Below are 13,884 nucleotides of genomic sequence, written 5' to 3' on the forward strand. Positions count from 1 at the left end.
CGTCACTTCTGGTTCTGGACCCAATGACACCACTTCTGGTTCCTGTCCAGATTGTGTCATTTCCCCTGCCTGACTTTAAAAACTGCCATATTCCTTCTGTCAATCAGTTCTATTTTGGACTCATATCTGTAAACAACCTTGCATACATCTTTTTTGTTTTGCCTATTTTGCAGCCATACTTCAAGTATACAAGAGGCGTATTCTTTCCATAATGTGTATAAATGATAATATAGGTATCTGATAAAATAAAATGATTTAGATGGTTTAATTGTTTAAGGATAACATTTGAATACAGACTGAGTAATATTGTATATTTGTTTCTCCAGTAAGTGATTTTGGCAATACATGTAAAGAAGGTCTTATTTGGTGTTCTGCCTACTCTAAACTACTGTATATACTCGCGTTTAAGTTCTCCCGCGGATAAGTCAGGGCTTGATTTTATAATTTCCAGTATTTTATAATGTCGGTAATATAAGTCAAATGCGGAAAGCTCACGCTATCGGTCCAAGAGATTATGATATGCTGACACCCACCAGAGAGAGGAACTACGGAGCACACTACCTTTTTTTTACTATGTATTGTGCCTAAGTGACCACACGGTAATACCCAAACTATTCCGAAGTGACATTTGCACTGTTTTGTGTTTTTTGTATCTCACACCCTCATACACCTTTATCATAAGAGCATCCCTTACCTATGATGGAGCATTTGATCAGAAAATATGAAGCTAGTTTTAAATTAAAAGTCTTTAAAGTGGCGAAAGAAGTTGGAAACTGCGCTGCTGCAACAAAATTCGATGTGTCTGAGAAACTGGTGTGAGATTGGAGGAAGCAAGAAGATGTAAAAAAGAAAAAAAAAATTAAGTGTTATATTTTTGAATGGGCAAATAAGTCAGGATCCGATTTTATGATCGATTTTTTGGGTTTCAAGACCCAACTTATACGCAAGTATATATGGCAGTTTACATTACAGAGACGACAAACGGCAAGATGTACTTATGAGCAAAGATTGACAAATGGAGGAAAAATAGAGGCACTTTCATCTCACTAAATTTATTTTTAGTGGAACTAGCCTAACAGAAAGCAGGCACTAAGTGATCCAGTAAAGAGATGGCAGTGATTAGAATATACTGTATGTAATGGTAAATTCATTGATTAGTAGATAATAGATACAAATGTTAGAAAACATACATGTTTTATATAGTAAAACAATATTATGTAAATTCAGAATTCATTAATGCTTTTCTAGGAACTAAACAATTTTTATGTACCTGAAAAAAGTATTTTAGCAATGTAGAATGCATAAATGTCTAGCTATCTGTTCATTTCACACAGCCACAAGCAACTGTCAATGCTTCAGAAGAGCCTCCTGAAATGCATGCAAGCTCTATACACCAGGATCCAGAGAAGAAACAGTTGCCAGTCACGGCTCCACTCATCAAAGATGAAAAAATAGTTATTCTCACCCTTCAGTTTTCAAAGACAACTTACAGGATATGCTGCCCCAGCACAAGCAGTAATCATGCAAACCCTGCATTTCTTAAAATTTAGTGAAATGTCTGCATTGCAACATGTTTGAAATAATTTGAAATGGTTGCTTTAAACCATCAGTGGCATACTGCACCTACTTATAAAGACAGAATTTGGACTGGAATGTTTTCATTAAAGAGTTATAAAAAAGGCAATCCTATTGGGTAGAAAAATTAAGAATTAACCAAGGAAGACAATATAATATATACAGCTTTTTATTTCAATCTTTAAGAAACTACTTAGCTTTCAAAGACTGAGCTATTTTATATACAAGTTATAGCACTGTCATGGGCATAAAGGTAAAACTTTCTTGCAGCACTCATTATCATCTTCAGCAAGGTATTATTTACATTTTGTCTATGTCTTATTTAAGTACCTTTGAGTAATTTTCTCATATCTAATTCATTAAAGCAAAGGCAAATCGTTTTGACTGACAACGACTTTAGAAACAGAAAGATTTCACAAAATATTAGGCATTTAATCTACATAAGTCAAACATCTTTCATAAATTTGTGTGTACACACATAGTGCTTTCAAAAATGATGATAGTACTTTGAAGCTAAACTAATCTTGCTGTTGTGGACTCATTTTCCAAACTGGCCACATCCAAAAAATATTTTTGAAAGGATGAAATATTTCCAAGTAGCATTCCATGATATTAATAAGATAGGTTAGGAGTTTCGGTAGTGTCAGGAATGGTAATAGACTTCCGGGACAACCTGTATGGCTTTTCTTACTCCAAGAAGATAGCACCTGGAAATCTAAATTGACTTAGAAGCCAGTCGTCATCAGCTGTAAATACGCGCTCTCTATTGAATTGAATTCCTTTATTGTTATTTTCCTATAAAATGGTAAAATAACAACAACAACAATAGTAATTATAAAAGGATAAAATATGAAAGCATAACTGGCTCAGGTTGTGCAAGTTTACAGTGAGGAAATTGTACTTATAAGTACAAACAGTTCTACCGGGAGTACTGTACTTGATGAACTGATTGAGTGTGTTTAGAGCTCTTGGGATGAAACAGTTTCCGAAACGCAAGAACCCTACAGGAAAGGCTCTGCAGTGTTTACTGAATGTGAGAAGTATGCTAGAAACTGTATCACAATATTTCTCCCCGATCTTGACACAAGCTGCCGTAGAGCTTTCCAATCAGCTGTTGTATAGCTGTGATTCCACACTCAGATACAGTAGGTTAAAATACTCTGAGATGTGCACTGACAGTAACAATGTAAAGCAGCTGTGGTATTTGGAATAGCTTGGCCTTTCCGTACACAATTATATAGTTACAGGTTGATTAAAATCAGATGCCTTAAATTAAACAATATGTGGTTAATTACAGTGTATTTGATAAAGCCATGTCAGGGATGAGAATCTAAAAAATAAAGGGAAACCACACAGCAACATTAGCACTGCTTTGACGCTGAGTGCTACCAATTTGCAAAACGGAGCTGAATACTTGCATACGCAATGGTTTCAGCTGGAGTGAGAATGTGCATGGCTTTATGCCAAGTTTAATTTTTATACATCATGATGTGAGCGTGGAAACGGGCTTTTAGTTTTCACACATCGCGATGAGAACATGGAAATGGGTGTATGCAATATTTTTCTGTGTACACACTGTTTAAACATGAGGCCCCAGCTCTTATGTGGAGATACCAAGGCTTGTTTTTAAATTCTTCTCAGTTCTAAGCTAGAAAAAAGCAGGGTTAAATAGCACAACCTGTTTCTTCTCGAATGAGGCTTCCTCAGGTGCAGAAAATAAGGCAACAGTCTCACTGTGTTTAGAGAAACAAGAGAGCTCCTGAAAACTTTATTTATGTGCCTTTATTTATATACCTATCCCCTGGTGTCTGTGGGGAGTGACCTTTGCCCTCTTGGTTGGGTTTCAAAGGCCTTACTCAGCCCAGGGTCTGAGGAGAGGTGTTGATGTTTCTTAACGACCCTGGCCCAAGTAGCTGCCAGAGTGCATTATCTCTCTTCTCACTTCCAACAGCCTTAATCTTCCTTGATTGCTCTAGTCCTCAGAATCTTGATTGAAGAGATCATTCCTTATATTTCTGCCCTTAGTTATTTATGGAGAAACATAAAGTAATAAGTAGTAGAAAATAGTAAAAACATAAAAGAAGTACTATTGTTTTTAACAGAAAAAAGAAACCAAAATGAGGATAAGACCTGGGTACTCCCTCAGTGTGATGCGCTGGCAAGTTAGGTTAGGATAAAGACAGGGTTCCCATAGGCTCCATCCACAATGCTGCAACATGAGCTGTTTGTTTCTGGTCCTATGGGTGCCCAGAAGGCACAGGCCATCAACACTGATTTTTTTGGGGCTGTTTAATCACCAAGGTCCTCTCATGTTTAAACCTGCTGGAAAGTGTGGTTTTGAATAGTTCTATCCAGTTTCTTCCCACCTGCTTTCCCTCTCCCTATTCTGTTACTACGAGTTAAAATCAAATTATCCTCAGGGTTGGGATTACCTAATGTAAACTTAGGCTTGGTTTATAGGTTCAGGGACCCTATTCTCAGTTATTTTCAGTGTGTTGGTCAAGACTAGGATTTGTTGTTGGGTTAGCATGTAGGAGACTTGGACTCAGATGCTCAGTTGGTTTCCGTACACACATGGCTTTTTGCCCTTGGGATGTGTACTTCGTCCAGTTTCGTCATTGTCCTTTTCCCCTTGTGCGTGGTGATGTCTGAGATGATGCCAGGTCCCAGTCCGGGCACCAAAGAATAATCTGTTTTAGTGGGCATGTTATCAGATTTTGGTTCATTTTCCGGTTCCCGCACTTCTCCCAGTTGTGCATGAATTGCATGTCCTAAGGTGGACAGTAGGGAGGACCATTTTCAGACTCGGTTGGGGCTCCCATGGGTGTTCAGCGTGAATGGGCCTGTTGAACAACCCTGGTCCACCATCCGGTTCCAATCCCGGGTTCCCATCGTGAGGAATGGTGTCAGGATCTGGATGCAGTTCCTGGGGAGGCCTCACTGTGACTAGCTTTGGACTCTCCCTTAGACAGTATCCATCACCCGACCCGGTCCTCAACACTGTTGTTGTAGTGGATGTAAGAGTTTCGATAGTGTGTGGAACAGTAATAGGCTTCTGGAACAACTTGACCTGTATGGGTTTTCTTGCCGTCACTTGTCCTGCACCGTTTCCAGCCACCACCAAATCCGGAATGTTAAAATTGAGTAGAGATGTTATTAAGGATGTTATTGTATCTAAAACTGTTTCCTCTGTGAGTTTAGTGCCCATCTTTTTTACTGCCCAATTGCTGGCTACTTCAAGGAGAGCTTCCCAGTTGGTGAAGTTCTCCGGGATTGCGTTTTTTAATTCTATTTGCAACTTTTCTTGTTCCATTTGGTAATGGGAGATAAGAATAGTTAGTGTGTGTCGAGCCCAAGCCGTGTTGTTATTTTGTATCAGTTCCGCCGTTGCAGAACTCGGAAAAACTGGGTTTAAACTATGATTTAGCAGGTTAATGCAGTTTTGGATGTAATGTGTTTAATTTTTGGTTTGAAAGCTTTCCTGTGCTAGCCTCTGGTGATGTCTAGCTTGTATGAGTCTAAGTGTGATTTTGGCCAACCCAGTGAAGTCTGCCATCTCTATCTGTCTCCTATGTGAGAGTAATTTACCCTCTGAGAACTAGAGCAAACAAGACTCACCTGCAAAAAAAAAAAAAAAAGCAAGTACAGTGCCAAGAGCAATTAAAAAGAAAAAGCAGTCACCCGGCTTGTGTTGGCACCATAAGATTTCCACCAAAACGACTACCTATACTTTACCCTTTTACCCTTGTCCTGGTGTCTGTGGGGATTGACCTTTGCCCTCCTGGTTGGGTTTCACAGGCCTTACTCGGCCCAGGGTTTGAGGATAGGTCTTGATGTTTCTTAACGACCCCGGCCCAAGTAGCTGCCAGAGTGCATCATCTCTCTTCTCACTTTCTTACAGCCTTAATCTTCCTTGATTGTTCTAGTGCTCAGAATCTTGATTAAAGAGATCATTCCTTATATTTCTGCCCTTAGTTATTTATGGAGAAACATAAAGTAATAAGTAGCAGGAAATAGTAAGAATATAAAATAAGTACTAATTTTTTTTTAGGTTAGGAATAGACAGGGTTTCAGTAGGTTCCTTATACATTGCTGCAACATGAACTGTTTGTTTCTGGTACTATGGGTGCCCAGAAGGCACGGGCCATCAGTACCGATTTTTGGGGCTGTTTAATCATTGAGGTCTCCTTATGTTTATGCGGAAGCGTATTAGGGCCACGGTGAAAAAAAGAATACGGACACAGTGAACAAAAAAAAAACTAAATATTGAGATTAAAGTCGACATGTCAACTTTATTCTCGACATTTCCACTTTATTATCGTAGTTTATTTTGTCATTAAAGTAGAATGTCGTAAATTAAACTTCATCTTAAAATAAATATTTAATTTACTACATTTTCTCAAACCCTGTAATAAGTTATGCAGCACATTAAACACTTTGTGTTAAATGTTCCCCAACCCAGTTATTAATCACTACGTGCTTCTTAAATTGACTTCCTCTTGCATTGAGGAGGCGCAGGCAGCGATCACCGCACAGAATACATTCACTTCATGATATTTCTGCTCTCTGAACATATAGAATGCTAAGATAAATACTTGATATAATTTTCATGATGAAATGCATTAAAGCAGGTATTAAACATGCACTCTGGTGTACGTTCAGTGTAGAGAACTTTAAGGCAGATGTGACGAGGCTCCAAAAAACTGGATGTATGAATGGGTATCGCACAGGTTTAACTGAAATATTGTATAAATGTTGGGTTTGTGATCTGGTGGTCGAAGACACGAACACAGAATTCAATGGATGTTCTTCTGTGCGGACTTTCATTATTGCATGCATGCTGTCTCTATTTGACGTACCAAACCCCCATTCCTATCCTTCCTTTTTCATTCTCCACATAACCAATCACCACACGATAAGCGTCTTTGTGAAATTAAAACTAGTTATAAACTTAGCCCACGGAGTGTTCAAAACTTTAAAAAATTTTCATTATACATTTTTAAATATGCCATCCATTCAGGGTTGCGCCCATCCCAGCAAGCATCGTGTGCCAGGCAGGAACAAGTCCTGAATGGGACGCCAGCTCTTTGCATGGTGCATATGAGCATACCCCAGGGTCAGTAGGCCTATATCATAACAAAACCCCACTGCCTACATGACTTTGAAAGGAAACTGAAGCCCGCTGAGTAAACCTAGCAGGAAAACATGCAAACTCAAGGCAGGGTGCACCCGGAACCCCCTTGCTGCCAGGCAGCAGTGCAACCTCTACACCACCGTGCCCACAGGATTAGTACATACTTTAATGCATTTCATCATGAAAATGATATCAAGTATTTATCTTAGCATTGTAAATGTTCAGGTAGCAGGGATATCATAAAATTAATGTATTCTGTGTGGTGATCGCTGCTTGCGCCTCCTCTTTGTGCAGAGGAAATCAGTTTAAGAAGCACGTAGTGATTAATATGGCTCGGGGAACGCTTAACACTAAATTAGATATTCATTTTAAGATGAAGTTTAGTTTACAAAGTTCTACTTTAATATCTATCTATCTATCTATCTAATGACAAACTATGAGAATAAAGTCAACATGTCGACTTTAATCTCGACATTTAGTTTTTTTTTCTTCCTCACTGTGGCCCTAATACGCTTCCGTATGTTTAAGCCTGTTGGAAGGTGTGATTTTTAGCAGTTCTGATTTCTTTCCACCTCTTTTCTCTCTCTCTGTGCTTTCCTGTGCAATCCTCTGCTGGTGTCTAGCCTGTATCAGTCTATGTGTGATTTTGGTCAACTCTGTTGGCTCTGCCATCTCTATCTACCTCCTATGTCAGTGTAATTTACCCTCTGAGAACTACAGCAAACAAGACTCGCCTCTAAAAAAAATCAAGTACAAAGTGGCTGACCCACTGAATACACTGTATGGGAGCATCTGGGATTTGAAGTTTATATGTGCTGCTATAGGGAGCCAATGTAGTGACCTGAAGAGAGGATGACATGTGCCCATCTCTTTTTCCCCCAGCCTAATATGGAGGCTTTTAAGAAATTACCTATATGAAAAATGAATTAAAGACACTTTAATCATTGATCAGCAGTGAGCAAGGTTTATTGCAGACACTTGCCCACTGCAACTGCTCAAGGTGTCCTTTCTATGTATTAGGATCATCTCTTTTTAAAAGTTTTAACACTCTGTGCTGAGTTGATATATCATTTATCAGAAAGAAAAATAATCTTTAAAACAAGCAGAAAAGTTAATTTTATTCACGTGCAGTCAGACACTCTCATCTACTTCTAAATATTTACATTTTTAAGCTAATACAAGCAATTCTTCAAAGCAAGAATAATAACAAACATCATGTTACATCTCATACTAGAAGTCAGTACTCCCAGACTTTCTTCAACTTTTCTGAACACTACAAATTATTTTAACATTTCTCCAACCTTCTCAGATGCCTCTCATTTTGGTCCCTTAGAAGGCCAAACTCTGCAGAGAAATTGGCTGGCTCTTAAGATGTGCTTTGAATCGGTCAATTATAGGGATACGTGTAACATGATTTTCTTCAGAAATAGGAGGTGCGGGAAAAGGAAGTTCATCAAAGAAAGAACAAGGAGTTTACAAAACATTAAAATAAGATAGAGGAGGTGGAAGTGGGGGAAGGGGAACAAGCCGGAACATATTACTAACTGCTGTAAGTAACTTGGATTTCTTAACCACATGAACACAAAAACTTTAAAGATGGCAGGATAATAACATCAGAACACATTGACCTACAACAATAATAAATATGACTTGAAATAATTTCCACATCCAGGTAGGGGTCATTGACAACCTGTCCATTATACCATATTCTGGATTAAGTCCAAAAACAAGTGAATTTGCATCAGCTGCAGCTTTGCAGATGTGATCAGCTACAGATGAAATGTTCACTGTTGTATTGGGATTGATACACTCACCGCTGAACAGGTGTCTGTGTTTGACGCTAGAATCATGTCAAGAGTCATCTGATTTTGAAGACTTGTAGTTACAGTAGCAGTCATTTCAGCCAACTTCTGGGTTAAAGCAGTAAATGTGGCATTTGCAACAAACTGAAGAGCTGCATCCAGTTTATCTGTAGCCACCCTGTATGTGATAGCTACAGATGCAGACATTCCATTTCAGACAATTCCTTAGGATTTGGTGCATCTTTCCAGTCAACAGAAATGATTGCCCTTTTACTCCTGTAATGGGGTGATGGCAACTGTGGAAACTTAGAATGAACACTCAAATGTGGAATGCATTCTTACCACATACGAAATAAGCATAGTGTAGAGCCACCGGAGCAGGAAACCAAACAAATAGCAAACCATTCAGGTACCATGCAAACTCAAGAGGAGTCAAGTGTCCATTCAGTTCCTCAGATACCTCATTCTGGTCACCAGTATAGTTTAAGGCAGGGGTGGACAAAGTCATTCCTGGAGGGCCGCAGTGGCTGCAGGTTTTTGTTCCAACCCAATTGTTTAATGAGAAGCACTTATTGCTCTAGAAATACTTCAGCTTCATTTTAGTTATCTCCCTCATTAAGATTTTGAACCCTTATTGCTTATTTAAGTCTTAAACAGCTGCATTCTCGATTTTTAATTGCTCCTTATTAACAGTAAGATGCAAATGACAAAAAAAACCCCAGCAGTTATCCATTTTGCTTGTTACCCTTTACACCTGTGTGTATGTATCGTGCACTATTTGGTTTAATTAAATACTTGGAAGAAAAGAGAAGAGAAAAAAGTGAAGGATTGAGAATTACCCATCCGTTTTACACTTCAAAGTATTTGGATGATATCCTTAGAATGGAAAAAAAATCTAGGATATGAGAATGACTTGACATAGCAGAGGTAAAGCACTAAGGTACAGAAATGAAATGTAATTATTGGCAAGGATTGTTTTCTAATTAAGTACAACTGGGTTGGAACAAAAACCCGCAGCCACTGCGGCCCTCCAGGAATGACTTTGCCCACCCCTGGTTTAAGGCAAAATTCAGCAGGAGGAATAGCATGCCCTTCAGATCCCATGCAGAAATAAGACTCAGAGTAGTTGACCACTCACTTTTTTCCCATAAAATGGGATAACTGGTTACTACAGTCTTGATAAATACATAAAATGCCAACCTCTGTAGTGGTATACAGGAGGAAGCTGGAACCACACTGCTTGTCAGTGATGTCTTAGTGGCTGGGCTAACAGTTTAGTATGAAACTGTGGAAATATAGGCATGGTATTCAACAAAGTCAGTAGAAATCATGTTGTGTTTTTTCATGGAAAAACAAATCTGCAGGCAATTCAAACATAAAGTAATCAGATGGCCTAAAATGGTACAGGCAAGTCATATTATTAAACACTTCCCATTGAATATCATTATAACATACATGATAGTGATTATCTTTAACTATTGCCTTTGAGAAATTAACATACAATGCAGTTCCTACACAGTAAAGGGAATAGGAGAGATTGGATCAATTGAATGTGAAAAGGACATACAAACCAACAGAATTTATTGGTGGTAACTGTATGTATTAATCCATAGAAATCAGTGCTTGTATTGGGGCATAGAGGATGGTCTATGGATTTTAGATTCCTTGTTTTTTCCTGGTATCTCCGTGACAAGTAGAAAGGAAGTCAACTAGACCCTTATTATCCATCTGGAGATGTACCCACACTGTTAAACCTTTAAGCTTGAGAGAGTCTTAGTTATCAGAAGAACTTGATGTGGACCTTTCCAGCATGGTGTAAGACAACCTTTCTCAGAAAGTTCTTTATATACACAATGTCGCCTAGTGAAAAACAGTTTCAGTATATAAAAGGAGGGTCAGCTGATGCCTCTTTGACCTGTGAGTAAGCAGAATGTAATGCTTTGGTCAGTGCTATGCAATAAGTATGCATTTCCTCAGGTAAGAAGTGAATATCTGTGTGTTTGACAGTAAGTGTTGACATTGGTTGAAGCACTGTCCTACTCATAAAAATTTCAAACCGGTTGTTCTGTTGGAGGTACCTCAAATAGCCTTAAAATGAATGGGACAGCATTTTGCCATTTCAAACTTGTTTCTCCACAAACTTTGTTTAATTTGGCTTTTATAGTTCTCTTGGTTGCCCACAATATACTCCAGTGGCCTATTATAACTCAGCCAGTTTGCACTTTCAGTCCCCTCAGAATTATGTTCACGTCATTGTTGGATCTCCAATTAGACCAGGGACACCAGGAAAATGTTCCACCTAATGTCTGTGGACTTAATATTGGCTCCTAATATAGCCCTACTAATTATATTCCCTTGCTGAACAATTATTTTACCTACTTTATATGAATGCATTCATTCCAATTCAGAGTCATGATGGGTACATCAGGCACTAGTTAAAAAACAGCCCTTATCATAGTACCAGTTCAATGTGGCTTGTATTTTTTGTTACTTCTCATTATGGTATAGCAGGTCCATGGCTTCACAATTAGGAGGTTGTTTTTAAATAAATAATTGAATGGCTATCTCAGTCTCCGTGGGTGTGCGTACTCGCACAGGTGCAGGAGGTTGGTGAAGTAATTAGGGTGAGATGCACCTGCACGTGAGGGTGTAGTCTGTCTCAATGGCTTCATCAGCTCTCTGCGGTGTGCAATTGAGGCGCTGTGCCCACGGAGGCATATAAGGGAGAGTCAGAATGTGAAAAAAGAAAAAGACGAAAGGAGGAAGGATAGACTGGCCACTGAGTGAGAAGGGGGAAGAGACACACGGGAGGTTAAAAGAAGGGGAAGAAATAAAAAGACAGGGACAGAGAAAGGGAGTGCCTATGCTGAACTGAGTGAGGCAGGTGATTGGGTGTGAGTCCTGAGGCTGTAGGAGCTGGAGGCTGAAGGAGGCGCTCCTACTGAGTTTCTGCCTGGGAGCAGGAGTGGCCCGATATGCGATGTTCACACAGATGCCAAGGGACAGGCAGAGGGAGATGTATGTGTCTCAGTGTGGTGCCCCAGGATTGCCAAAGGCCAAGCAATGGGGACCAGGATTTGAAGGTTGACTGAACTTGGAGTCTCTTCCATCTGCAAGGTCCAGACAGGATAAGGGAGGAAACACCGGATTTGAGAAGGAAGCATTGGGGCTCATTTTTTTCATAAACGGTCTCTGGTTTTAACCTCCGATTTTAATGGATTTATTTACCAGAACTTTTAACCTCCTCCTTCACTTCTTGTTATTGAATTATTTATTGAACTTTTTGCACTGCATTTTTGAACACTGTTTGTTTTTGATTGTTTGAATAAAAGCACCAAGTCACTATTTCACCTACCCCTTGCTATGTTTGTGTGTTGCGTCCTCATCTGCTGGCTCATCCCTTGGGTATATTATTGGTGGTAGTAGGTTCAAGAGGCTTTGTAGAGCAACTGGGAGCGTGGAGCAGACCCACACCGTCACACACAGGACTGTCAAGATTCACATACAATAACTAGGAGTCATTTCACTAACCAAAAAAGATACACTACAGATTTTCTCTAAATCTAACCATGCTGGTTACACTTTATTCATTCTTAGCCCTTAGTGCAAACACTCTCTGTCCAAAACTTCATGTTCCTTTAGCCCATCAGTGTCTTTAACAAGATGCCTAGTATAATCTCACAGACAGAGTTTCTTCTTTTCAGGTGGAAGCAAGCAAACTGAACTTCCATGGTAGACATCTTCTTTAATATTCCTGAGAGGGCATGACTGGAAGAGGTGGTGACAGTAGCACTTCTAGAGGCTTGTTGTACATTTACCTGTTCTTCTGGGAAATGGCACCAATGCCTCTTTGGTAGTTCTAGCTTTCTTTCTTGGGTATATCCTTACATTCACATCTTCATTTCCTCTCTGTCAAAGAGCAGAAGCGGATTTGAAGTGTCTAGTTCCCCTTGTCATTTTATGACACAATTTGGAGTGAACTGTAACATAGGATATTTTTTTTATCATTAAAAGAAATGCCTCTAAAACTCTTGATGAGAAAGGGCAAGCTACTTCCTGCTTGATTAAGTACATGAGAAAAAGAAACATTCAGCAGTAACATTACTTCTAACACTGAGACTTATACAGAATACAATGCTGAAAATGCAGCATTCATTTTTTAATCATGTTCCCTGAATACTGACGAGTGATGCGTGATGAGCGACTACTGACACATGTAGAGTAATACTGATGTTTGATGACTGGAGGAGTGAAAAATGACGATGTCGTAAAATGAACACTGTAATCATGATGAGTTTTTTTCTTCATGATGAATTTAGAAATTTAGTTCTATACCACCAGTGCATGAGAAATTCACTTGCTTCTACTGCCTACAAATAATAATGCTCATAACACATACTGTATATCAATATGTAGCTGGAGCCTAACTTTCCACAAAAACATTCAGTATAACTTTAGTTACTGAGATTTTAGCTTATATTATGTATCTAATATACATGGCTGTGTCTGTTCTAACACCAACAGCATTTATTCCAATTGACTACTGTTCTGGGGTTTTCTTCTCAACATAATGCATTGCAAATGTGATTGAGTTGTTTTTAATATAGCTTTTAATAACCTCAAATGAGACAGAGGGGATAGAAATAAAGTCGCTGGGAGTCAAACTGCTTATTATTCGGTAGGAGGATGTTATGTTTTTTTGTTTGTTTCAGAACAGAAAAAAAAAATCAGATGAATTGCCTTCATGATCCAATATTGCAGCTGAAAGGGTATTTACATGAGTGAGGAATTTTGATAATGGGTGGAAGATTAAAATGTAATTAATATGTGATTCAGACTTATAGCAACTTTAAAAACTTCAGAATTTTTGGAGAAAGGATTTATGATTGGAGAGTAATTACATGGAAAATGTTATGAGTAGTTTTATACGGTGCACTAGTGGCAGTTCCCCAATTGGTAAGAAAGTGACGTTAGAGCTGTTAAATGGAGGATTTATTACAGCATTTAGATCCATGTAGAAAATAAAGTACCTTATTAGTTAGTTCAGGGATATAAAAAAACATTGAAGGACACAGGTATGTATACTGTAAAAAATGCTAGTGTATCTCATTTATATTCAGAACCCCATGACAAAGGAGAAATGAAGTGTTATGCTCCTGTAGCGTTAAAAGTTATGAAATTCAATGTTCCATTTGCAAGAATGATCATACCTTATTGGGAACAGAGAATGAGTTTATCATGCAATTGCATTTTTAATGCACCAGACTTTGGACTCATATATAATAACTTGCTTATGTTATTTCTTATGGAAAAGTGTGGATCTCTAAAACACGAACGTGGTGTGGAAATTGGCTTAAAGTTATGGAATGTTCT

Source organism: Erpetoichthys calabaricus, chromosome 13 (genome assembly GCF_900747795.2).
Source record: "Erpetoichthys calabaricus chromosome 13, fErpCal1.3, whole genome shotgun sequence".
Lineage (NCBI taxonomy): Eukaryota > Metazoa > Chordata > Cladistia > Polypteriformes > Polypteridae > Erpetoichthys > Erpetoichthys calabaricus.